This window comes from Bos indicus, chromosome 27, assembly GCF_029378745.1.
Source record: "Bos indicus isolate NIAB-ARS_2022 breed Sahiwal x Tharparkar chromosome 27, NIAB-ARS_B.indTharparkar_mat_pri_1.0, whole genome shotgun sequence".
In the NCBI taxonomy this organism is placed as follows: Eukaryota; Metazoa; Chordata; class Mammalia; order Artiodactyla; family Bovidae; genus Bos; species Bos indicus.
This window is the reverse complement of record NC_091786.1, coordinates 23877820-23905138: the sequence shown is the minus strand read 5'-3', so window position 1 is coordinate 23905138 and position 27319 is coordinate 23877820. Positions and strand designations below refer to the sequence as shown.

Genomic DNA, 27319 nt, shown 5'->3' with positions numbered 1-27319 from the left:
GAGTTGTATTCTTAGAAACAGCTGCAGAATCTAGCAAGGAAATTTATGTAATTAGCGAAGCAGGCAGAGATAGGATTTTTGGCTTCAGATTGAAATTCCACTTCATGATTCCAAGGTGGAGAGTGTTTTGTTATCTACCCACGTGGGACTGATTTCCCTCTTAGGCCTCTAACTCAAATACCAGTACTGTGGCGAGGGCCCAAGAAACTGCAAGAGATCGAGGAAGAAAATTCTCATGCATCCACTCCCCAGAGTTTGGGATTCACAGTTTCAGGTGAAATTCAAACAAGGGAAGCAAAGTTGGGGATCTCACACTATTTTCCTTGTGAGGCGGTGGTGTCAGCCACCCCAGAGGTCCAGGACTGTTCACTCACAATGACTCCAGAGCAGTGTCCTTTATCCAGGGATTGGGACAAAGCTGCACATTCTTGCTTTGAGGTCTTTCTAGGGGTGGAGGAGGGACTTGGTTGACTCTCCTTGCTCTGTGCCCTGACATGAAGCCTGAGAACCCTCTCCCTCGCTTGAGGCACCATGTCATTCAACATCCCCTCTTTTGTTTGTTTATTATGCAAACTATAGGCGTATCATCTCAATTATAAACCCAGACAGGGGCTTTCCCCTCCCCACACCCGCATCCCTGTCGCCTAATAAATTGCCCTGGGTGAGCTGGCACCCGCCCTGTGGAACACATCCGCACAAGTCCTCTAGCTCCCCAGGTGGCAGCCCGGGCAATGTCCAGAGCCCTTGGTGGGTCAGCTGATGCATGGTCCTTGGGCCATTCTTCCAGCTGAAGGGCAGACAACAAAGAGGAGGAAGGGAGGGGACCAGGGAAAGAGTGGAAACCTAGCAAAAAAAAAAAGAAGGGGAGAGGAACACAAGCATCAGTAGCGCCAGCTTCAAGTCATAAACCTTTGAGTCATAAAGAATAGCTGATGAGTGGACCAAGCGCTGTTTAAGTCAGAGTATTCCAGTACCTGTCCCAGCTTGATTTAAAACTTTGACACATTTCTCAGCATCTGCCTGTGGCTTTCGGGGGTGCTGCCCTCCTGGACTTGGCGGTTAGGCGGTCCCATCTCCCTTTCTCCTCACTCAGAGGGTTCTCGCCCTGGACATGTCTCCCTACTTTCTACTGCTTTTCTTCTCTCTCTTTTATTGGCATTGGTTAAACCTCCAGGATGATTTGGCTTTGAAACCACAGAAAGCTTGCTGCTGCTGCTGCTGCTAAGTCACTTTAGTCGTGTCCGACTCTGTGCGACCCCATGGACGGCAGCCCACTAGGCTCCTCTGTCCCTGGGATTCTCCAGGCAAGAACACTGGAGGGGGTTGCCATTTCCTTCTCCAATGCATGAAAGTGAAAAGTGAAAGGGAAGTCGCTCAGTCGTGTCCGACTCTTTGCAACCCCATGGACTGCAGCCTACCAGGCTCCTCCGTCCATGAAATTTTCCAGGCAAGAGTACTGGAGTGGGGTACCATTGCCTTCTCCATAGAAAGCTTACTGCATGCTAACTCTTGCTTAAGAGAGAGGACTTTTATCAGGGAGGGGGACAGGAGAGGTAAGGACAGTCAGTGCCCCTCACTGTTTTGGGGAAACATTATGTGGAGGAGGGGGTGATATTAGGATGGATCTGGGGTGTTGGCACTGGGGGAGATAGGCCTATAAGACATTATTCTATATCTAAGCAAAGATTCGGACAAGACTGAAGCTACTTACAACGTATGCGTGCAACCTAATCTACTCATCTCTCTTCACCTTAAAGGTACCATCTCTGTGTACAGGAAACAGAACTGAAACCTCGATGGTGAATACATTTGTTCACAATACTAGCATAAATAGCTATAACAACAAAGCTAAAAATTCCAAGAGCAGCTTTCAATGGAGTAAAGAGTGGTAGGGATCTTTTAGGATAAGCTGTGAGGGCTTTTTCAAATAAAAGTCCTGATCCTAAATTAGCCCATACTCCCCCTCCCTGATTCTTCTGAAGTGAGACTGATAGGTTTTATGTGCCTCTGTCACTTAAGGAACTGTATCCCCAGAGAGAACAGTTCCTGGTCAGCATCCCTTCTGAGATACAGAACATATAGAATGTATCAAATGGTAGAGTGGAATGTGGGCCCATGTTAGGAACACTGCACCTCATGTTGTTGTTAATTGCTAAGTCAAGTCTGACTCTTTAGGACCCCATGGACAGTAGGCCTGCCAGGCTTCCCTGTCCGTGGGATTTCCCAGGCAAGAATACTAGAGTGGGTTGCATTTCCCATCAGGCTTCTCTCTCCATGGGATTTCCCAGGCAAGAATACTGGAGTGGGTTGCCATTTCCTTCTCCAGGGGATCTTCCTGACCTAGGATCAAATCTGGATCTCTTTCGTCTCTTGCACAGGCAGGCAGACTCTTTATCACTGAGTCAGCTGGGAAGCCAGAACTTCAAGTAGAAGGTCTATAAATCAGTATTTGTAGACTGAAGGGACAAACTATTTCATTCTGATATGAACTCTGCTGGGAGGGATTGGGGGCAAGAGGAGAAGGGGACGACAGAGGATGAGATGGCTGCATGGCATCACTGACTCAATGGACGTGAGTCTGAGTGAACTCTGGGAGTTGGTGATGGACAGGGAGGCCTGGCGTGCTGCGATTCATGGGGTCGCAAAGGTCAGACACGACTGAGCGACTGATCTGATCTGATTAAAATACAGGTAGATGTTTTTGTGATGAATAAAATACAAATTTGTTTCAAAGTATACTAAATTTATAACAGCATTTTTGGGAGGGGTACACTTCAGTCAATAGGAAATAAAAGGAAAGATAAAATTCTGCAGGCATTTACAAAAGCTTTTTCCTTCAATAAAGAATGTAAAACTGAAAGTTTAGGAACCAAGACTGACGAGTGCGTGCCTAGATAATGGAAACTTCTGATAAAAGAAACACTGTCATTACTATTATTGGAACAGCTTTACCACTTAATAGAAACATCATAAGAAGGAGTTCAGGAAAAGATAAACAAGCGTAGGAAAATCCCATGGATGGAGGAGCCTGGTAGGCTGCAGTCCATGGGGTCGCACAGAGTCGGACATGACTGAAACGATTTAGCAGCAGCAGCAGTAGGACCCTGGTAGAGAAACTGAAACAATTCTGGAGATTGAAGAGTATCAAAGTAAAAGCAATTATTATCTTGGCAACTAAATGGTGGTAGGCTATCGTTTTATATAACTGGGTTTGGAGATGCTTAAATGCTTATCGAACTGGCAGATCTCTCTCGGGTCATTGTCTGCACTGTGAGGTTGACACTAAATAGCCTAAGTAAGACTGAGCCTCCTCCCTAAGTCATAACCAGATATTGTTAGTAGTACAGGCATGCTCCTGACATGCATACACTAACAGCTGAAGGATAGTCAGGTAGCCTATTTTTTTAGCTCCAACCTCATTGCTTAGTTGGTAAAGAATCTGCCTGCAATGCAGGAGACCCTGGTTTGATTTCCGGGTTGGGAAGATCCCCTGGAGAAGGGATAGGCTACCTATTCCAGTATTCTTGGGCTTCCTTGTGGCTCAGCTGGTAAAGAATCTGCCTACAATGCAGGATACCTGGGTTCAATCCCTGGGTTAGGAAGATGCCCTGGAGAAGGGAAAGGCTACCCACTCCAGTATTCTGGCCTAGAGAATTCCAGGGACTATACGGTCCATAGCACGACTGAGCAACTTTCACTTTCACTTTTGCATGTCTGTTACCTTGTTAGTACTCAATTAAAGTCCATCCTTTTATAATACGACCACACTTCCTTAGTATGTTAGAGCTGTGACATAACACAAATGTTAATTCCTACATTTATAGAACATTTTACCTCATTCTATTAGTATTGGATTGTTTGATTGGTGAACTGCTGATCAACTTTAGGAGAAAGGAACATAATTAATCACTTTGTGTTCAGCACTGCCTGCAAGACCTCTCAGAAAGTACCCAGGACTAAGAAATGCTTTTCAAACTGGATGGCAGGCTCCTTAGTCTAGGGCTGGCAGACATTTAGGCGGAGGAGGAGTGACCCCTCCAATCTCACGTAAGGGGTTCATTCAGGCAGATGAACAAAGTACCTGTGGTAGCACCAACTGGGTAGTTCTTCCCTTTGTGTGTGTGGAGTGGGGTGGGGAGGTCATGGGTGGTGATGCATTATGGTGAGTGAAACAGTGGGAAGCAGAAGAGAGCTGTCTACTGCTTCTAGAACAAAGTAGCTAAATGCATTCAGCAGGCAGTCAGGGAAGAAGGAGCCAGCAAAATCGAGATGGTACCCATGGTCCAACGTGGTGAGATAGTAATCATCCAACCAATGAGAGTAGCCTGGTCTTTGGCCAATGCAGCCTGACTTCTTCCCTTGGTTTCCTAGCATCTTTCTGCGACATCTTATCTCCTGATATTCCCTTTGAAGACTTTCTGTGGCACTGACTTTAACCCAATCTTATCTTTATAAAAATATTAACTGGATCTTGAGCTAGAAACATCACTCCTCTGGAGCAAGCAGTACACACCCAGAGGAGATGATTATACTTATACACCAGGAAAGAACTTTTTTAATAATGTGTGTTTATTCTGGAGACTTCTCCACCAAAGTTTTTGCAAATGTTCTACACAGAAACTTGACTGTGTTGAAACAGGACTAAAGTTGTTTGTCAGCTTGGATAATTCAGTAGAATAACCTGCAAAACTATATTAGTGAAAAAGGAGCTATGATGACTGTGAAATTAAATCCAAATCAGAAGAGACTGTGAGCCTGGACTTCCCACTTCCTGGTGGGTTTTGCAGTATTTTGTGAGCACAAGCTTGTGGACATGAGATAGCCCTGGAGACGAGTAAAGGAGACCACCATTAGAACAGGTAAGCAGCAGAATGGAGACTGATCTGGCTCTGGAAGTGGTTCTCAAGTTGTTTTCTTTGCAGTCGCATTGCCAGATAAAATGCAGGATGCTCAGTGGCACTGGAATTTCAGATATATATCAAGTAATATCTTAGTACACAAAAATATATCACATCATATCCCATGTGATATTTGGGATATACTTAAAAAACAAAACCCTCACTGTTTATCAGAAATCCAAATTTCACTGAGTGCTGGTTATTTTTATTTGCTAAATCTGGCAACTTTATTTCACACCGTGGTCTAAATGGATTTTCAATGTTGTTAAAAAAAAAAAAAAAGGGCAGATGAAAGAAGGGTAATTGGCTTTATTCAGAAGGCAAAGAGCTTAAAGTGGTTTGAGCATGATACACTGAAAAGGTGACTGCTAGATAAATGGCATATAGACTGAGCAGCAGTATTTCTATATTTCCAGAGAGATTCTGACCTTGTCACAAAATTTTCTAGTTCTGAGCACTTAGTTTCAACGCCCAGCTAGTGGTGTCTCCCTGAATGAGTGAAGTTCTGCTGGCACAGAACTGTTAGTTGTGACAGCGGACCCAGGGCCAGGATTTCTGTTTGCCATGGCTCTTTTGGAAAGGAAGATTTGACCTGGCTTCCTAAAACTTAAACAGTTGCTACTTCAGCTACATTTTCCTGAAGAGTATAGCCAAAGCATCGGGAAGCTCCAATGAAACCATTAGCATCCACACCTCTGTGGATTCCCCTACCCTGGCTAAATGAGCTGACCACACCTGAGTGGCAGTGACTCTCTATCCACTCAGTCTTGTGGCTTGACAGGAAGTAGGATGAGTGGCCTCCTTTGGTCCATTTCCTTAAGCACATATCGTTATATTGGCTCATCTGAATCAATCAGATGATTAGAGAAGTCCAGAAAGCTAACCCAGAAAAAAAGTGTTTGGTTCACTCCTATTACGCTCCCCTAGTGGTACTGCTGCTGCTAAGTCGCTTCAGCAACTGAGCACTAACTAAACAGACCATCTTTTCTCTCAGGCTTTCCTTAATGGCATGATATCACAGAAGTCACATGAGCTCAGGTCCCAGCATCTTTTTTTGACCACCCACCGCTGCATGTCATTCTCTTCCCACACAGCTGATGAGCTATTAAGCCCAACACATCTGACCTCTGCAGGGCATCTCCCATTGCCCTTGCCACCACCCTCACTCAGGGCATCATTACTTCTCATTAGGACCACTGACCATTAACTAGTCTCCTAGTACCTGATCTCTCTGCTGTTAAGTCATCTTATTTAAACTGATCAAACAAGCCAACTTGAGGCTGCTGACTAATTTTTTCTCAAACACGCCTTTGATTGTGAGTTTGGCCATTGAAAATCCACCAGAGGTTTCCTATCTCACACCAGGTCTGCCTACAAGAGAGGAAGAAGGTGGGGGCTGGCAGGTGAGCCCAGTGGGTGCTGCTAATTAGCTGCCCTGTAGCTCTTGAGAGAATTCCTGTTTGTCAGAACTGGCAAGAAAGGAGGCAGGTTTCCTGAGCCCTGAACCCACTTCCATATGATGAGAATGAAGAAAGTTAGAGAAATTGTGTCCAGTTCATCTCCTTTCAAAGGAAACAAAACCATGAAAATGGACTGAATTCTGAACAAACAAATCAGAAGACTTCAAGAAGACTTGTATAGAGCTGAACTATACAACTAGAGGAAATGAACAAAAGACCTTTTCTAGTGGAAGAAATCTGTGTACATTCTAGGGTAAACACTCAGCAAGAAGATAATTCGGAAAATGGTTAAAAAGGGAGTTAAGGAAGTAAAAGATACAAAAGCTTACAGAAGCAGACTCTGCCAAATCGCCCTTTGTCTTAACATTTCCTAGGTTCTTAAGACTAATTGGTTCAGACTTTTTCTGAAAGGTTGCAGTAGAATTTAATCTTCATGTTAGGGATTTGGGGACTCTTTAGTAAGCGACTCTGATGACACAGAATTACATGTATTATGTGTGCGACCTGGACCATAGCTCCCTTTGGATTTACCTGGGTTCTTACACTCATTTCCCCGAGGATTACGGATTAAAACTGAATGGCTTCTCAGTGGGGAAACGTTTTATCTTCTGGGTCTTGACGCTGTTATTTGTGGCCTGATTGATGCCTAAAATCAGAGTCCAGCCCCCAAGGAATGCACAGCTTTTCCCGTGAGTCTGGCTATGTGAGAATTCGCCACAGCAGCTATGAAAACCATCTTCTATGGTAACTGCCATTGGATCAGTGACTTAACTCCAGAAGGAGCCCCACAAAACAGTATTTCTTGAGTCCGTACAGTCTTGCAAAGGCATCACCTGCATGGATTATTTTCGTTGTCAAATCTCCAACTGGGCATTTTATGAAGCCATGATTTAAAACAAAAGCAAAAACTAAACTTCTTATTTTTAGATCACTCAATCAATCAATCTGGTCTTTTATGACTCACAATACTACTGAGTACCATTTACTTAGTCCATGTAGAGTCTTACTTTGTTTTCAAAATAAAAAACCCAACAAATTCCTATTTTCTCTTCATTTTTTCTGCCCCAAGGGATATAGAGCATCTGAAAATGAGGATCAGACTAATTCTTGCAAATAAAGCCTCTCTATGCCACAGTGAAAACATTTCTAGTAATGCTGCCACACTGGACTCAAATCTCCATTTTTTATTTCTTAGAGGTCACATCTAAAATAGAAACTGTGTCATTAAGGCTTTTCTTAAATAAGTAAAGCAGCACAGTTTTTAGAGCTGCTTCTCTATAAAGAAATGTACTAATATGAATATTAGATGGCTTTCCAAAATTCTAATGGGTGGCCAAGCCCGTATTATTTCCCAGATGAAACTCTTCTTCTCAGAGCTCTAATCTGTATCTAGATTTGTCCCAGATCCACTCCAGTTTTTTGTATCCTCAGGTGCCAGAAAGGAAAATCTAAGAGGGTTTAAAAAAAAATCTTTTACCACCAACAGCAATTGGTGCCATTTTTACTGTACCTATCATGAAAATAAATGAGACAAGTCCCTGAAATTGATTTTACGCTTAAAATACATAGACTGATGGTCAGGATATTATTGCTAATCAGGAAAGGGAGTGGAAAGGAACACAGGAACCTCAAAGGAAAGGAAAGGACACAGAATCTTTTGTCTTTTGTCCTGAGATGGAAATAAACCCTCTCCCATCATGATAAGCCTCCTTTTGATCTTCCTCTTGGAATAAGGAGAGGTAAACAACTGGATGTTTTAAATTTGCTTTTACAAATTCAAAGTGAAGTCTACAACGAACTAATTGTTGATGGGCATTATTTCAGTCAGAGAGCCAACTACAGAAGTGACCTTCTTGTTATTCTATCTACTTTCCTAAGGATGCCCCCAAACCCCCACGGCAGTCAGGAAATGGACTTGGAGATTAGAGGGCTGTTTTTCCTGATGGTGACCCTGCAGTTATGACTGATGGATGGAAGCGTCTAATTTATTGTCATAACGTTAGGGGAACTCATACTCCTCTTAGCATTGTAGCAAAGGTCACAGGTATAGGAAATGAGATTTAGAATTTTCTGTGAAGTGTATTACTAGTCCAGAAATAGTGCACAGCCATTTATCTTTATCTTCATCATGTTATGGGTCAGGAGGAAATGTGACGTGTAGAACTTGGAAATTTGGGGGCTTTACTTCTAGATACTTCAAGGTTAGAACCTAATAATACTGTTCATTTTTAAATTTTGATGTGTTTGTTTCTCATAGATCAACTACATCTGATGAGACTGTTTTCAGAATGTTTATATTTTAATATCTAAGAACTAGAAAGAAAAGCAGTGGAATGTAACTTTTTTTTTTTTTGCTTTGAAGTTTGGATATACAGGGATTTAAATCTTGGCTCTGTTGTTGAATTACTTAAGAGAACTTGGGCAAATTACTTAATCCTCCAGACTTGAGTGTTTTTATAAAATGGGGAAATAATCACCATCTTGTAGGGGCTTATTGCTTTTAAATTTAAGGTCTAATATGTGTAAAATATCTTGGAATATTGCCTGGCTTTTAGTAGAGATGCAATAATAAACAGTTCTTTTTACTAATAAAAACCACAACTGGTCAGGTGTCAGGGCACCTAGGCTTCAGTTCACACTTGGGTTCTAGAAATTGCTTATGGCTTTGGTCAAATCTTAACCTATGGAACTTCAGTTGCCCTCTCTGAAAAATGAAAGAGGTGGTCTAAATCAGTATTTTGTTAAAAGCCTATTGTTATTATTGCCTTTCATCAAATTCCCCAAGACATTAAGAACATGGAAGAACATTTCATGATTTAGATCACTTAAGCACTAAAATTCTGTGATTTATGCAATAAAGCTGATTTCAAGCTTATTTAGCACAAAATTTTAATTTTTGCAACTGTTATTAGGCCATGCCATGCTAGACAGGACTATTGATATATTAAAAATTCTTCATAGATTAAAAGATACGATAGATGCATTTCTACATGTTCCTTAATATTTGAAGAGCCAATAGTTCTCAGATGATGATTCAAGCAGTCTCTGCTAAGTCATGTCAGTCGTGTCCGACTCTGTGTGACCCCATAGACGGCAGCCCACCAGGCTCCCCAGTCCCTGGGATTCTCCAGGTAAGAACACTGGAGTGGGTTGCCATTTCCTTCTCCAATGCATGAAAGTGAAAATGAAAGTGAAGTCGCTCAGTCGTGTCCTACTCCTAGCGACCCCATGGACTGCAGCCTTCCAGGCTCCTCCGTCCATGGGATTTTCCAGGCAAGAGTACTGGAGTGGGGTGCCATTGCCTTCTCCGTCAAGCACAGTAGAATGTCTCAATTAAAACACAGTCATCATCGCTGGGAAGAAAAGTTATTGAACAGTCTTTCACTGTTAGAAATTGAGAGAAGTATTATGACTTGAGAGTTAGTAAGATGTAATGGGCATGTGCTATTGATCCCAGAAGACCACTTTGAAAGTATGTTTCTATACCTTATTGCAGACTACCTATTTTGCAGACATCTAATGCTAGAGGAAACAATCATTTAGAACGTCTGAATGACCTCTGTTCATCACAACAGAATGATCATCTGTCCATTTCCAAGGCAATCCATTCAATATCACAGTAATCCAAGTCTATGCCCTGACCAGTAATACTGAAGAAGCTGAAAAAATAATGAAGTCTACTGGTATTAGCTACTGATGCAATCTTTCACAAACAACTCAAGAGGAGTGGGACCCACAGAGACCACTTTGTGCCTGAGGGCTCCTGCATCTCTGAAATTCTGTGACTTACAAAATACAACTCACTTAACGCTTACTGAGTACTAATTTTACTGTTATTTACTGGTTATTAGAACATGCCATCAGATGACTACTACTGTGGGCAAGAATCCCTTAGAAGAAATGGAGTAGCCATCATAGTCAACAAAAGAGTCAGAAATGCAGTACTTGAATGCAATCTCAAAAATGACAGAATGATCTCTCTTTATTCCAAGGCAAACCATTCAATACCACAGTAATCCAAGTCTATGCCCTGACCAGTAATGCTGAAGAAGCTGAAGTTGAACACTTCTATGAAGACCTACAAGATCTTCTAGAACTAACACCCCAAAAAGATGTCCTTTTCATTATAGGGGACTGGAATGCAAAACTAGGAAGTCAAGAAACACCTGGAGTAATAGGCAAATTTGGCCTTAGAGTACAGAATAAAGCAGGGCAAAGGCTAACAGAGTTTTGCCAAGAGAACACACTGGTCATAGCAAACACCCTCTTCCAACAACGCAAGAGAAGACTCTACACATGGACATCACCAAATGGTCAATACTGAAATCAGATTGATTATATTCTTTGCAGCCAAAGATGGAGAAGCTCTATACAGTCAGCAAAAACAAGACCAGGAGCTGACTGTGGCTCAGATCATTAACTCCTTATTGCCAAATTCAGACTTAAATTGAAGAAATTAGGGAAAACGACTAGACTATTCAGCTATGACCTAAATCAAATCCCTTACGATTATATAGTGGAAGTGACAAATAGATTCAAGGGATTAGATTTGATAGACAAAGTACTTGAAGAACTACGGGTGGAGGTTTGTGACACTGTACAGGAGACAGTACAATGACCAAGGAGATCAGACCAAGGAGACAGATCAAGACCATCCTCAAGAAAAAGAAACGCAAAAAGGCAAAATGGTTGTCTGAGGAGGCCTTACAGATAGCTGTGAAAAGAAGAGATGTGAAAGGCAAAGGAGAAAAGGAAAGATATATCCATTTGAATGCAGAGTTCCAAAGAATAGCAAGGAGAGATAAGAAAGCCTTCCTCAGTGATCAATGCAAATAAATAGAGGAAAACAACAGAATGGGAAAGACTAGAGATCTCTTCAAGAAAATTAGAGATACTATGGGAACATTTCATGAAAAGATGGGCTCAATAAAGGACAGAAATGGTATGTACCTAACAGAAGCAGAAGATATTAAGAAGAGATGGCAAGAATACACAGAAGAACTATACAAAAAAGATCTTCACGACCTAGATAATCATGATGGTGTGATCACTGATCTAGAGTCAGACATCCTGGAATATGAAATCAAGTGGGCCTTAGGAAGCATCACTATGAACAAAGCTAGTGGAGGTGATGGAATTCCAGTTGAGCTATTTCAAATCCTAAGAGATGATGCTGTGAAAGTGCTGCACTCAATATGCCAGCAAATTTGGAAAACTCAGCAGTGGCCACAGGACTGGAAAAGGTCAGTTTTCATTCCAATCAAAAAGAAAGGCAATGCCAAAGAATGATCAAATTACTGCACAATTGCACTCATCTCACATATTAGCAAAGTAATTCTCAAAATTCTCCAAGCCAGGCTTCAACACTATATGAATGATGAACTTCCAGATGTTCAAGCAGGATTTAGAAAAGGCAGAGGAATCAGAGATCAAATTGCCAACATCTGCTGAATCATCAAAAAAACAAGAGAGTTCTAGAAAAACATCTACTTCTGCTTTATTGAGTATGCCAAAGCCTTTGACTGTGTGGATCACAACAGTCTTCAAGAAAATTCTTCAAGAGGTGGAATACCAGACCACCTTACCTGCCTCCTGAGAAATCTGTATGCAGGTCAAGAAGCAACAGTTAGAACTAGGCATGGAACAACAGACTGGTTCCAAATAGGAAAAGGAGTATGTCAAGGCTGTATATTGTCACCCTGCTTATTTAAACTTCTATGCAGAGTACATCATGAGAAATGCTGGCTGGAGGAAGCACAAGCTGGAATCAAGATTGCCGGGAGAAATATCAATAATCTCAGATATGCAGATGACACCACCCTTCTGGCAGAAAGTGAATAACTAAAGAGTCTATTGATGAAAGTGAAAGACGAGAGTGAAAAACCTGACTTAAAACTCAACATTCAAAAAAGTGAGATCAAGGCATCCTGTCCCATCACTTCATGGCAAGTAGAAGGAGGAAAAAGTGGAAACAGTGACAGACTTTATTTTTGGGGGCTCCAAGATCACTGCAGATGGTGATTGCGGCCATGAAATTAAAAGACGTTTGCTCCTTGGAAGAAAAGTTACGACCAACCTAGACAGCATATTAAAAAGCAGAGTTATTGCTTTGCCAACAAAGGTCCATCTTAGTGAAAGCTATGGTATTTCCAGTATTCATGTATGGTTGTGAGAGTTGGACTATAAAGAAAGCTGAGCACCGAAGAACTGATGCTTTTTAACTATGGTGTTGGAGAAGACTCTTGAGAGTCCCTTGGACTGAAAGGACGTCCAACCAGTCCATCCTAAAGGAGATCAGTCCTGAGTGTGCATTGGAAGGACTGTGTTGAAGCTGAAACCCCAATACTTTGACCACCTGATGCAGAAAGCTGACTCATTTGAAAAGACCCTGATGCTGGAAAGATTGAAGGTAGGAGGAGAAGGGGATGACAGAGGTTGAGACAGTTGGATGGCATCATCGACTCAGTGGACATGAGTTTGAGTAAACTCTGGGAGTTGGTGGTGGACAGGGAGGCCTGGCGTGTTGCAGTCAATGGGGTTGCAAAGAGTTGGACACGACTGAGCAACTGAACTGGACTGATGGGTAGCCATCTCAGAAACTGCTGAAACAGAGGAAGAAAATTACTACTCTTATCAAAGATTTAGAAATCCTGCATGGTACAGGACGAAAAAGCGAATACCCTATTCTCACTAGTTACAACTGAGGATGAAGGCAAGAAAGGAAGAAATAAGAAGTTGCTATGAAATTATCATCTCTCCCAACACGGTGTCAAGTGTTTCTATAAAGGACTAAGTGAAATTTACCACTCTAATAACAGAAAGTGAAGAGGATCTAAAAAGCCTTTTGATGAAGGTGCAAGAGGAGAGTTAAAAAAGCTAACTTAAAACTCAATATTCAAAAAACAAAGATCATGGCGTCTGGTCCCATCACATCATGGCAAATAGGTAGGGAAAAAATAGAAACAGTGACAGACTTTATTTTCTTAGGCTCCAAAATCACTGCAGACAGTAAGCACAACCATGAAATTGAAAGACGATTGCTTCTTGGAAGAAAAGCTGTGACAAACGTAGGGAGTGTATTAAAAAACAGAGATCCATATGAGGGCTGGACCATAAAGAAGGCTGAGCGCCTAAGAATTGATGATTTTGAACTGTGGTGCTGGAGAAGACTCTTGAGAGTCCCTTGGACTGCAAGGAGATTCAACCAGTCCATCTTAAAGGAAATCAGCCCTGAATATTCACTGGAAGGACTGATGCTGAAGCTGAAACTCCAATACTTTGGCCACCTGATGCAAAGAGCTGACTCATTGGAAAAGACCCTGATGCTGGGAAAGATTGAAGGCAGGAAGAGAAGGGGACAACAGAGGATGAGATAGTTGGATGGGATCTCTGACTCAATGAACATGAGTTTGAGCAAACTACAGGACATAGTGAAGGGCAGGGAAGCTTGGCATGGTACAGTCAGTGGGGTTGCAAAGAGTCGGACACAAGTTAGCCACCGAACAACAAGAACAAAGTGAAATTTTCCAGAATGGTATTATTTATGTCATTTAGGCTGAACTGATCTAGGCTTATTCTTATCCTCAATTCATATTTTTTAAAGTTTCTAATAGATATACGTCTGTGGGGACTCCGCATTCACCGAGCGTTCCTAGGTGCTCCATTTCCTCTTCAAACATTGTTCACATACAGGAGAAATAGACGTTTTTTGTAACGTCTAACATGAAACATCTAACTAAATCCTTCCAAAAGGCACTGCTAATGATGACTTTAAGGCTCAAATTCCTTGAGGGAAGTCAGTGTTTCTAGAGAAGCTGATGCTCCAGAGGAGGACCTTTTGTGGAGGAGAGAAAGGAAGAAATTTGGGTCCAAAGCAAATTCTGAATGAATCCTAGTGCTACAGCTACAGGAAAGGCTGCCCTTGGGAGCAGGTTTATGTCCATCATAGAACAGAGCTCAGGATTAGCTTACAGGCTCAGGAGTTAGTATAAAACCAGTACATCTATACGCAATCACCCCATAAAAAAGCTGATCCTAATTAACATCAACCCAACAAGAACAATAATTATGCTTCGTCTATATGGCTCCATGCTTTTGAGAAAAAATGTATTTTTTATAGACATCATTTGGGGGTGCTATTTTTATATCTAATTTATAGAGTCTGAGGAGTTAAAGATGTAATTATTTATTTTAAGAGTTAAGTTCCTAGACTTGTAAGATGCTCATGCAAATATTTCAGTAATACACTTGCAGCTTCATTAACAGAGAGCTCAACAGGGTGTGGCTAGCAGCTTTTCAAACCTAAATCCCTGCTTTAGAAAATATGTGAATTAGAGAAACTAAAGGAAGGAAATCAATAGTTACTTAGTATCAAGTATGTTCCACACACAAAGGGCTGGGGTTTTAACACTTAGGAGTGCATTTATTCCTCACATAGAATAATTTCCTGTGAGATAAGTAGTATTTTAGTATTATTGTTATACTAGGATTAAATGAGGCCATTTGTATAAGGAATTTATATCTGGGCTTGCAAAATAGCAATTCCTCAATAAATGTCAACCATTATTATAATTCTCTTTGACAGATGATACAATTTAGACTCAGTTTATTTTATAGACTTCCCCAACTCACATAGTCAGCAAGTGCCAAAACGGATTTGAACCTGCCTTACTTCAGTTGGTTAGGAATAGATACTATTTTGAACAAACTTCTGATTTTATATATACATATATATATATATATATATATATATATATATTTGTGCAAAAATTAGAAAATGGAAATTCTATGTTTTGGTTGCTTAACTGATCTAATAGGAGTTTCCTAATCCTCTATGAAAAGGAACACAGGAATCAGCTCCCAGAATCTTTCAGAGACTGCAAGATTCAAATAAATCCCAGATTTAGCAACCCCTAGATAACTCTCTTTCTGAGTTCCCTGTCTCTTGTTAAATTCTGCTACTTCTCCAGCATTGTCAAATTGATATTGCTACTTCTTTATTTCAGACCCTCATCATCAGGTCATCCCAAAATTATCAGTCTGTATAAAATATTTCCTTTTTTCCCTCTGTTGAGAGGTCATTGAGACTGCATTTCTTCCCAGCACAGTTAGGATGATTGTTTTGAAATGTTTTGAACTCTGAGTAAACTCACATATTTGAAAAACTGACATATTTTTGAAAGGTGCTTTCTGAAATTGTCTTGACTATCTCAAAGTGAATAAAGATTTGAATCCTCTTTTTAAAGGTCCCCATAGATTGAGTCCAAACTTTCAGTTATAAAATAAATAAGCCACAGGGATGTAATACAGCTTAGGAAATAGTCAATAATATTGGAATAACTTTGTACAGTGACAGATGGTAACTAGACTTATAGTGGTGAGCATTTTATAATGTTTAAAAATATTGAATCACTATGTCATACACCTGAAACAAATGTAATATTATAAGTCAACTGTACTTCAATTAAAAATATAATTTTAACATTACCAAAAAAAAGGTCCTCATCAGAGGTTTGGCTTCTTGCACACCAGTAGGGGAACCTCTTTCTGAATACACTCCACTCCCTCAGAGCTCATGTAGGATGGGAATTGAAGCGTTTCACGTGGTCTCTTTTCAGACCAGCCTGATGACTTAACTTTTGGTGCTTCTAAAGAAACCAAACAACATTACACTTTCTTCTCTTTTTTTTAGCTACTGGATTGAGGATAGAACTATTTAGTGTATTGAATTTGAAGTACATATGAGACTAGAGATCTGGAACGATTTAAGAATTAAAATGCATTTTGAGAACCCATATTGTATCGATTTATTTGGTCTATGTCTCCATCAAATGTTAAACCATAAATAAAGTCCACTTTTCCTAATTTAAACATGGCCGACAGATGTTTAAGTGCTTATCTTCAACTTTTAACCATCTGCCCACACTCTCACTTCTCTCGTTTTATAAACACACATTAAAAAATCAACATATGTCCAAAATAATTATAGACTCACAAGAAGTTGCAAAAATAGTTACAAACATCACTCAGCTTTCCCAACGTGCATAATCAAAACCAGGAAAGGGACTGGCATAATACAATTAATTAGACTACAGACTTTAGTCAAATTTCTTCTGCATGCCCTCATTAAAAAGAAAAGTCTTCTCTGACCCTTCCTTACCTGCAGATAAAGATGCCTAAAGCCATCACCACCATCAAGATACACTACTGTTCTGTCACCACAAGGCAATTCTCTCCTGCTGCTCCCTTAAAGCCACACCTTCCTTCCTCTTTCCTACCCACTGCAAGCACTTATCTGTTCTCCGGTTTTATAATTTTGTCTTCAACAATGTTACAGACACAGAGTCCTACAGTTTGTATTGCTTCTTCATTATGAGTAGAGGATAAACTTCCCCACTTTTTAGACATGAATCTGTAAAACTCAAACTTCTCAGCACCTTATGTCCTTAAATTGTATTTCTACTTTTCTGCTTTGTTTTTCTGGATACAGAATTCCTTACTATATTTCGTAAAAAGTCAAATATATTACAATCAGGTTAGGACCTGGTTTGGTTTTATTGCTTCTGAAGCAAGAGTTTAATTGTTTTTCATTTTTTCTCCATTTCCTCTAGGGGAAAAAAATGGAATAAGTTTTAAATTGCCAAGAGAAGGATAACAATTGTCTACACATAAGCACTTTCTTTGTTATAGAAAAGACAGCAAGGGAGGAAGAATAACTAATGCTTCCTTCCTCTCCCACCTCCAATTCCATGTCCTAATCCTAGGAATCTATGAAGATGTCATGTTACTTGGCAAGGGAGAATTAAACTACAGATAGAAGTTAAGTTTACTAATATGTTGACCTTCAAATGGGAACATTACTCTGAATTATCCAGGTGGGTCCAGTGTAATCACAAGGATCCTTACAAGTGGACAAGGGAGATAGGAAGTTGGAAGTAAGAAGTACAAGAAGAATTTGCTGGCTGTTGCTGACTTTGAAGATGAAGGAAGGAACCATGAGCTAAGGAAAGTGGGACAATCTCTAGAAGATAGAAAAGTCAAGGTTTCTTCCCTTGAGCCTCTAGAAGGAAGGCAGCCCTGCCAACACCTGGAATGGAGCCCAGTGAGACCCTTTTGGACTTGTGCCTTCCAGAACTGTAAGGTGATAGATCTGTGTTTTTGAAAGCTTGTGGTAATTTTTTAATACAAATAATAAACTGATTTTGTTTTGAGTCACAGAAATAAGAAGTCATACTAATACAATAGTCAACCTTAAAACAATTGAAGGAGGCATTTTATACAAATATTTCTCCATGATCTTTAAGAACAGAATAAAGTTTTGCCCATTTAGACTGATGGTGAGTTAGTATATAGAGTTTTACCCATTATTGTATAATAATCTAATTATTATTATACTATTGTGTAGTAATCTATAGTGGAATACAGTCTGCAAAAACACTGAATCACTATGCCATTCACCTGAAAAAATACAACACTGTAAATCACTATACTTCAATAAAAACTCTATTTCCTGCAAAAATGAATTCTTACTTGAACCATCAACATAATCAACATTTCTACTGTATTAGTGCATCTTTGTTGTATATGTACATATATGTGCATGTGTGCTCAGTCACTCAGTTGTGTCTGACTCTTTGTGAACCCACGGACGATAGCCTGCCAGGCTCCTCTGTCCATGGGATTATCCCAGCAAGAATACTGGGGTGGGTTGCCACCTTCCGTTCCAGGGGATCGTCCCAACCCAGGGATCGAACAAGAGTCTCCAGGAATGCAGACGGATTCTTTACCACCGAGCCACCTGCGAAGCCACGTGCACATATATACATACCTAAAGAAATGAACAAATATTTACACATAACATGCATACATGTATTTTTGTGTTATTTTTGTTTTTCAATTAGGTAGAACAACTTTCCAAAGTGAAACAGCAACCTTCGACCCCAATTTTCAGAACACAAGTATGTACATTATAGACATTAATAGAATCAGGAAAAGCATTAAATAGTACTTTAAGCAAAATAAAAAAATGGGAAAGATTACTGCCTCAGCATATTAGTACGTATCAGAAATAAAATATTTTGAAACTTCAAAAATAAACAAAAATAGAGAAAAACAATATAATCAATTTCTATGTACCAAGCACTCAGCTTTAAACAATCAATCAATTCATTGTCTACTTCTTTGGTCCAAATCCCACTCACTCCATCCCACCCAACCTGAGTGGCTAACTGTGAAGCAAACCCCTGACATCATATCATATCATCCATAAATATTTCAGAGTGTATCTCTAAAGGCTAAATTTAAGTTTTAAAAGACTTAACAATAAGCACACTAAGAATTTAATGATAGTCTCTAACCATCAGTTCAGTTCAGTTGCTCAGTCGTGTCTGACTCTTTGCAACCCCATAAATTGCAGCACACCAGGCCTCCCTGTCCATCAACAACTCCCAGAGTTCACTCAAACTCATGTCCATCGAGTCGGTGATGCCATCCAGCCATCTCATCCTCTGTCGTCCCCTTCTCCTCCTGCCCTCAATCTTTCCCAGCATCAGGGTCTTTTCAAATGAGTCAGTTCTTCGCATCAATTGGCCAAAGTATTGGAGTTTCAGCTTCAACATTAGTCCTTCCAATGAACACCCAGGACTGATCTCCTTTAGAATGGACTGGTTGGACCTCCTTGCAGTCCAAGGGACTCTCAAGAGTCTTCTCCAAAACCATAGTTGAAAAGCATCAATTCTTCAGCGCTCAGCTTTCTTCACAGTCCAGCTCTCACATCCATACATGACCACTGGAAAAACCATAGCCTTGACTAGACGGATCTCTGTTGGTAAAGTAATGTCTGCTTTTTAATATGCTATCTAGGCTGGTCATAACCCTCCTTCCAAGGAGTAAGTGTCTTTTAATTTCATGGCTGCAATCACCATCTGCAGTGATTCTGGAGCCCCCAAAAATAAAGTCTGACACTGTTTCCACTGTTTCCCCATCTATTTGCCATGAAGTGATGGGACCGGATGCCATGATCTTCGTTTTCTGAATGTTGAGCTTTAAGCCAACTTTTTCACTCTCATCATTCACTTTCATCAAGAGGCTTTTTAAAGTTCCTCTTCACTTTCTGCCAGAAGGGTGGTGTCATCTGCATATCTGAGGTTATTGATATTTCTCCCGGCAATCTTGATTCCAGCTTGTGCTTCTTCCAGCCCAGTGTTTCTCATGATGTCTCTAACCATGATACCTATTAAATGTTCAAATCCTTAACTCTCCCACAATTTAAAAAATTTTATTTCTTCTAGTTGAGTATCAGAGTGGAACAAAGCATTTTTATGTGACAATGATATATTAGCGATTAAGTCTACTGACTCTGAGGGTTTTGAGTTTAAATTTTGTTTTAGACACAACTTTTGTGGGATACTTGGGTTGCATGAAAATTCGAAATATATTTCCCACCTTTCCTGATATTCTCTGAAAGTTTTTTAATAAGAGGAGCTAGCTCTGGGATGATATGCCATTAAACCTTCTATGTGTCATCCGTTTACTCTGAGGAATAACAGTCTTCGCAGTCTTTATCATTGTTGTTGTTTAGTCACTAAGTCGTGTCCAACTCTTTGTGACCCCATGGACTGTAGCCCACAGGCTCCTCTGTTCATGGGATTTTCCAGGCAAGAGTACTGGAGTGGGTTGCCATTTCCTTCTCCAGGGGATCTTCCTGACCCAGGGATTGAACCCGTGTCTCTTGTAGTGCAGGTGGATTCTTTACCACTGAGCCACCTGGGAAGCCATAAAGAACTAAAATGCACACTTAAAGTATTTAAATATAGCTGCTCTCAGCATAATGAGTATACTGCTTATAGAAATTAATAAGTGCCTCCAACCACCCTTCCCTCAAATTCCTGCCTGAGAGTTGTGGTAACGCACTTGAGGTTTAGAGGCTTATTGGAATATAAATTACAAAGCAATCACTCTTTCAAATGGAATTTGAAGGAAATAATCCAGAGTGATAGCAGGGGCTGCAAATGAAATTGTGGTGGTCTAGGGCAAACGTGCCAATGTTCCCGTCCATTTTGCTATTTTATACTCCAGATGCTGTTCCCATCGTTACTGTGACCAGGAGAAATTCTGGTTCTTGGACTGAGAATCACGTAAAAACCACGTGCTGTTTCTGGACAGAATGGAAAATGCAGAATCACAGTGGAACTACTCCAATTTAATATCTGTAGGATAGATTTACAGCAGTGAAATTAACTTATTCCTTCTGTAATTTCCTCCCTAGTATTTGCTGGAAATTTGAGTTTGTCAAACACACACACACCCACACTTCCCACACACTTAAAACTAAGATTTCAGATGATAGAAAACATTTAAGATGATAACATATATTTGATTCTTACTTATTTCAGTGGATAGAAAACATCTCAAGTAAATTAAAATAACTATGTTTCAGTAAAATAGTTCTAAGTCATTTGGATATCCATACAGAAAAAATTTTTTATCTCAATCCTGATCTTACAGCAATTAAAAAGAATAATTTCCATGAATTGCAGGTCTAAGTGTGAAAAGTAAACAATAGGGCTTTAAGACAAAAAAACAGAACTTCTTTCTGACCTGGAAGTAGGCAGGCTTCATAGATAATGCAAAAAAGAAAAAAAACACACAGAAAATCCATTAATGATGAAAGAAAAATGATAGATATATTATGTTAAAATTAAGATCTGTTTATTAGGAGACAGTATTAAGAGAATGAAAGAAAAAAAAAAGAATGAGGGAAAATTTTCACTATATATATATACATCTAATAATGGTTTTTATATCCAAAATATATGAAGAACTCCTAAAAATCAGTAAGAAAAAGACAATCCTCTGTCTGTCATGAGAATGGTCAAAATGAGACAGATGGGAAATATCAAATGTTAGATGTGCCACAAATGAGAGTCTCAAAAACTGTAGGAAGATAAGTTGGTACAGTTTGGAAAACAATTGGTAGTATTAATCAGCTGTGATACAGCAATTCTACCAAATATACACCAAATGGAAATGTGCACACTTGTTCACCAAAACACAAGCACTAGAACATTTATAGCAGCAGTATCTGTAACAGCTCCAAACTGGAAACCATCCAAATGCACATCAAGAGTAGAATAGATAACAAAGTATAGTTCAGCTCGCCTTTGAACAACATGTTAGTGGTACCCTTCATACAGTCAAAAATTCACATGTAACTTAAGAGTCAGCTCTGCATATCCCGGGTTCATCATCGGAGGATTCAACCAACCTAGGACAGTGAAGTAGTGTAATATTTACTGCTGACAAAACTACTGCACAGTTCAGACCCAAGTTGTTCAAGGGTCAACTGTACATCGACAGAACAGAATGCCACAGAGCAGTGAGAACAGCTATGCCCAGCAATAGTGGATGTATCTCAGGAGCATAGTTCTGGGTGAGGCAAACGAGACACAAAACAGTGCAGACTGTGTGAGTATGTTCTGTGTGTGTGTTAGTCACTTAGTTGTGTCTGACTCTTTGCAACCCCATGGGTTGTAGCCCGCCAGGCTCCTCTGTCCATGGAATTCTCTAGGCAAGAATATTGGAGTGGGGTTGCCATTCCGTTCTCCAGGGGATCTTCCTGACCCAGGGATGGAACCGGGTCTCCCGCATTAGAGGCAGATTCTTTATCATCTGAGTCACCAGGGAAGCCTGTGACTATATTATGAGGAAGGAAACAAAGCTCTGCTGTTAGAAACCAGGAACCTTGGGGATGTGTGGTGGTATGACCTGAAGGGGTAAGTGAGGTGTCTCCTGCAAAGCTGGCGATGTTTTGATTCTCAATGTGGCTTCTGGGTAAATAGATGTGTTAAGTTACCAAACTCTACAATTACATATTTCTGTGTATATATTATCCTTTAATAAAAAGTTAAAAGGCAATTACTTTGCATTCGGGCTTAGTGTGCCTATTTGGTTTGATTCTCTTTTCATGAACATGTCCTTGGCTTTGTGATGCTGGATTTACTGTGGATTGCTGGATATCAGTGGCAGCCCCAGATGTAAACGTTGAGTTTGCAGTGGATTTTCATATAGATGGTTAGTAATCCGGGTTCTTATCAAATGCAGATTGTGTTTGCAAACATTCCTCTACCTCTTAAGGTCACGTTTCAAGGTATCCACTGATGGGTATCTTTTTTCTGGAGCTGACCAAGTGTCTGCAGCCCAAACTCATTGTTCTTTGCTCTGCGCTTCCACTGTTCTTCATTTGTACTTGTGTTACAGCACTTACTCTGTTACTTAGGAAGCTGTACTTAGTTGTTTGTGTATCTAAGCTTGTCCACTGGATTGTTAGCCTCCCCAAGGAGAAGTACCTTTTCTGAGTCACACAGCACAGTGACCAGATACGAAATAAATGCTAGATTGTCTTCAGGACTCCAGATCTGCAGTCTTCTGAAGCCACATATTGCTTCAGTAAACCTTGTTGGCTCAACCTTTAGCCACACCTAAATCCCTTCTCAGGCTTCCCAGGTGGCTGGGTGGCAAAGAATCCACCTGCCAATTCAGGAGACACAGGTTTGATCCCTGGGTCAAGAAGATCCCTGGAGAAAGAAATGGCAACCCTCCCCAGGATTCTTGCCTGGGAAATCTCACGGACAGATGGGCCTATGCTTTTTCATGGGGTCGCAAAAGCACTGGACATGACTAGTGACTAAACAACAACAACAACAATAAACCCCCTCCCAGCACTTGCACTGCTATCAGCTTGTTCTAGGCCAGCATCATCTCTTGCCTGGGTAGCACCAGTAGCTTCCTAGTTTCCTTCCTTCTACTTTTGTCCCCTTTGAATCTATTAGTTTAGTGGTCAGAGTGACTCTTAGAATTAAAGTCAACTAACATCACCAGACCGCCTGATCTGCCTCTTGAGAAATCTGTATGCAGGTCAGGAAGCAACAGTTAGAACTGGACATGGAACAACAGACTGGTTGCAAATAGGAAAAGGAGTTCGTCAAGGCTGTGTATTGTCACCCTGCTTATTTAACTTATATGCAGAGTACATCATGAGAAACGCTGGACTGGAAGAAACACAAGCTGGAATCAAGATTGCCGGGAGAAATATCAATAACCTCAGATATGCAGATGACACCACCCTTGTGGCAGAAAGTGAAGACGAACTCAAAAGCCTCTTGATGAAAGTGAAAGTGGAGAGTGAAAAGGTTGGCTTAAAGCTCAACATTCAGAAAACGAAGATCATGGCATCCGGTCCCACCACTTCATGGGAAATAGATGGGGAAACAGTGGAAACAGTGTCAGACTTTAATTTTCTGGGCTCCAAAATCACTACAGATGGTGACTGCAGCCATGAAATTAAAAGACGCTTACTCCTTGGAAGGAAAGTTATGACCAACCTAGATAGCATATTCAAAAGCAGAGACATTACTTTACCAACAAAGGTCCATCTAGTCAAGGCTATGGTTTTTCCTGTGGTCACGTATGGATGTGAGAGTTGGATGGTGAAGAAGGCTGAGCGCCGAAGAATTGATGGTTTTCAACTGTGGCGTTGGAGAAGACTCTTGAGAGTCCCTTGGACTGAAAGGAGATCCAGCCAGTCCATTCTGAAGGAGATCAGCCCTGGGATTTCTTTGGAAGGAATGATGCTAAAGCTGAAACTCCAATACTTTGGCCACCTCATGCAAAGAATTGATTAATTGGAAAAGACCCTGATGCTGGGAGGGATTGGGGGCAGGAGGAGAAGGGGATGACAGAGGATGAGATGGCTGGATAGCATCACTGGCTCGATGGACGTGAGTCTGGGTGAACTCCAGGAGTTGGTGATGGACAGGGAGGCCTGGCATGCTGTGATTCATGGGGTCGCAAAGAGTTGGACACGACTGAGCGACTGATCTGATCTGATCTGAACATCACTCCTCTGAAAATCCTCCATTGGTTTTCTATCCTAGAGTAAAAACCAAAGTCCTTTCAATGTTCTATCAGGTCCTTCCTTCTGTTACCTCTCTGACCTTTTTTCCTATATCTTTTCCTTTGCCACTCTCATTCACATACGGCCTCCTTGATGCTTCTTAAGAAAGAACCTTGGGGACCTGCCTGGTGGTCAAATGGCTAAGACTCTGTGCTCCCAATACAGGGGGCCCAGGTTCAATCCCTAGTCAGGGAAATAGATTCCACATGCTACAAGTAAGTCCTAGCCCAGCCAAATACACACACACACACACACACACACACACACACACACACATATATATAGTCCATTCTAAAGGAGATCAGCCCTGGGATTTCTTTGGAAGGAATGATGCTAAAGCTGAAACTCCAGTACTTTGGCCACCTCATGCAAAGAGTTGACTCATTGGAAAAGACTCTGATGCTGGGAGGGATTGGGGGCAGGAGGAGAAGGGGATGACAGAGGATGAGGTGGCTGGATGGCATCACTGACTCGATGGACGTGAGTCTGAGTGAACTCCGGGAGTTAGTGATGGACAGGGAGACTGGCGTGCTGCGATTCATGGGGTCGCAAAGAGTCAGACATGACTGAGCGACAGATCTGATCTGATCTGATATATAAAAGAAAGACCTTTGGGGGAAAAAGGGACCTGAAGCTTGTTCTCACTTAAAGGACTTTGCACTTACTATTTTCTCGGCTTAGAAAGCCCTTTCTCCCAAGAACCATAAGGCTGCTACTCCTCCCTTCAAGTTTTGACTTAAATGTCACCTTCTCAGAGGGCCCTTCTCTGACTATGTTGTTTCAAATGACACTCACATTCTCCTTATTCCCACCAGCTCTATATTCTTTCTTTTCTGTTTTATACCACCCCACAGTACCTATTATTAATACCTACCAACATAATAATATATACATAATATATAATTTACTTATTCTCTGTGATTTGTCTCTCACCAGTAGAATGTAAGCTCCATGACAGCAGAAATTCTGTTACAGTCATTGATGTGTACCCAGAGCCTAAGGGCATTTGGCACATAATAGGTGCTCAATAAATATTTGTTGAATGAGAGAGAGTCTCTTTAACCTCTCTGTTTTTCTCACTAAAATAAACACAAATTGCTTTCAGGCAGGGATCATGTCAAATTCATCTTTCAGAGTTTAATATGGTCTCTGGCAAAGGGTAAGTGGCCATTAATATTGAAGTGAACTGTTGAAGAAAAACACACTCTATGAGTCTCTGAATACTGCATTCCAAGATGGACATTCCAAGAAGGGCTGGATACATGATACAGAGGAGAAACAGAGAAGGCCTCAGTTAACCAACAAATACATCGATATTAAATTTTATATTACACAAAAATGTAGATAGAATTTGAGAAATAAACAGAGGCTAGGGAGATTCTGGATTCTTACTATCATGAGAGTAGGGAGTGAGGATTTTAATCATAATTACCTGGGAATATTTGAGGGGTTCAACACTGCTACCTCTTCGGGAGAGCCTCTCGCATTTATGGAATATTTATTATGTGCCAGACTTCTGGATGAGATTTCCAGTGGCTGCCCACTGGTGTTTTCTTGGCCCGCACCCCTTGAGCTCCAGCCTGAATAACTGTATTTCTCTATGTGGTGACACTTTCTTATAGAAGAAGTAAAATCATACTAAAAGTTAATATTTTTCTCTTGCTCCCTTTCCTCCTCCTCCTTCTCCTTAATGGAAAAGTATTCGTAAAAACAAAATAGTTGCTTTGGGAGTTTAAGTTGCTATATAGAATCCAGGATAATTATTTTAAGGAGGTCCATACAATAGAGGCAGATTTAAATGACTAAACCAGCTTTTAAAGCAGCTCCATTGGCAGTAAAATTTTTACTAAAGGGAAAGTAATGATAAACATGAAATTTAGACTAGTAGTTACTACTGGGAGGTGGGAGGAACTTTCCAAGGCATTGGAGACAGCTTCTTAAGCTAGATGGTGAGTACATGTTATTACTTTTCAATATATTTCTATGAGATACATATTTTTATGAAATATTAAAAAAACTAATTGCTCCTCTGGACCAAGACTTTTCTCAAACAACCATTTAAAGACCCTATATTAGAATTAAAGTAAGTCACTTCAGTAGCATTAAAATTTTCCAGGGTAAAATAACTGTAAGCATTTCAGCCCTCCCTGTGGAAAGCTTTTATGTAAGGGTCTTTCAACAATAGAATCTAAAATAGCCTTTTCCTGTGAAGGTTGTATACAGATTTCTTTTGTTTGTTTGTTTATAAGTCATTTGTTTTAAACTCTAAATAATCTTCTCTTAGTGCCAATATTTAGAATTCCAGCAAAGGGGAAAAGCCTATTTAATAACTCAAAGAACTCTAGTGATGACACACAGCCCCTAACCACTATTTAACTATAATTAAATAAAAAGGCATTCAGATCCAAATTAGGAACACAAGTAGCATGGAGACAAAAGAAGGGACTCCTAGAGTTTGCTTCTGCATAAGCTCCAGGCTTTAGCAGGTCAGGAGAGACGCATCTGGCCTGAGATAGGTGTCTTACGAGAGTTTGGAGCAACAGAAATATGATATAGCCACTTTTGTTATTTAAAAATTTCTAGTAGCCACTTTGAAAAAGGAAACACGTGAAATTAATCTTAATACTACATATAGTTTATTTTACCCAGTATATCCAAAACATCATTTCAACAAGTGATCAATATAGAGATTATTAATGAGATTGTTTACATTCTTTTTCTCACAATAAGTCTTAAATCTGATGTGTATTTTATATTTCAAAGAGTGGATCCATTTGTGGAACCTACTGCTTTGCAACTGTAGATGATATAGCCATCTTTAACAAAAAGACGACATTAATAATACAAAATTATATATGACAGTGAACGTTAATTTAGAATTAAAAAGGCATCACAAGGAATTACTGGAGATTTGAAGATTCAGCGCCACCCCCATCCCCACTCCACCCTTTTGACCTCTCTCTTGGCAATTCACCAGAAATACTTAACACAGAATTGTTTCCTGACTC

General features: G+C 40.4%; 1 protein-coding gene across 6 annotated transcripts in view; it reads right to left on the bottom strand.

The window, feature by feature from the left end:
- The window catches only part of DLC1 (DLC1 Rho GTPase activating protein), a 522352-nt gene that overhangs the window by 75471 nt on the left and 419562 nt on the right, over positions 1-27319 (bottom strand). The window contains exon 6 of one of the 6 annotated variants that reach the window (XM_070781608.1): positions 1-27319. This exon is cut by the window's left edge and continues 18144 nt beyond it; it is cut by the window's right edge and continues 17793 nt beyond it. The exons of the other annotated variants lie outside the window; for them this stretch is intronic. The gene's annotated coding sequence lies outside the window, so the exon portion shown is untranslated. 6 annotated transcript variants of the gene reach the window in all.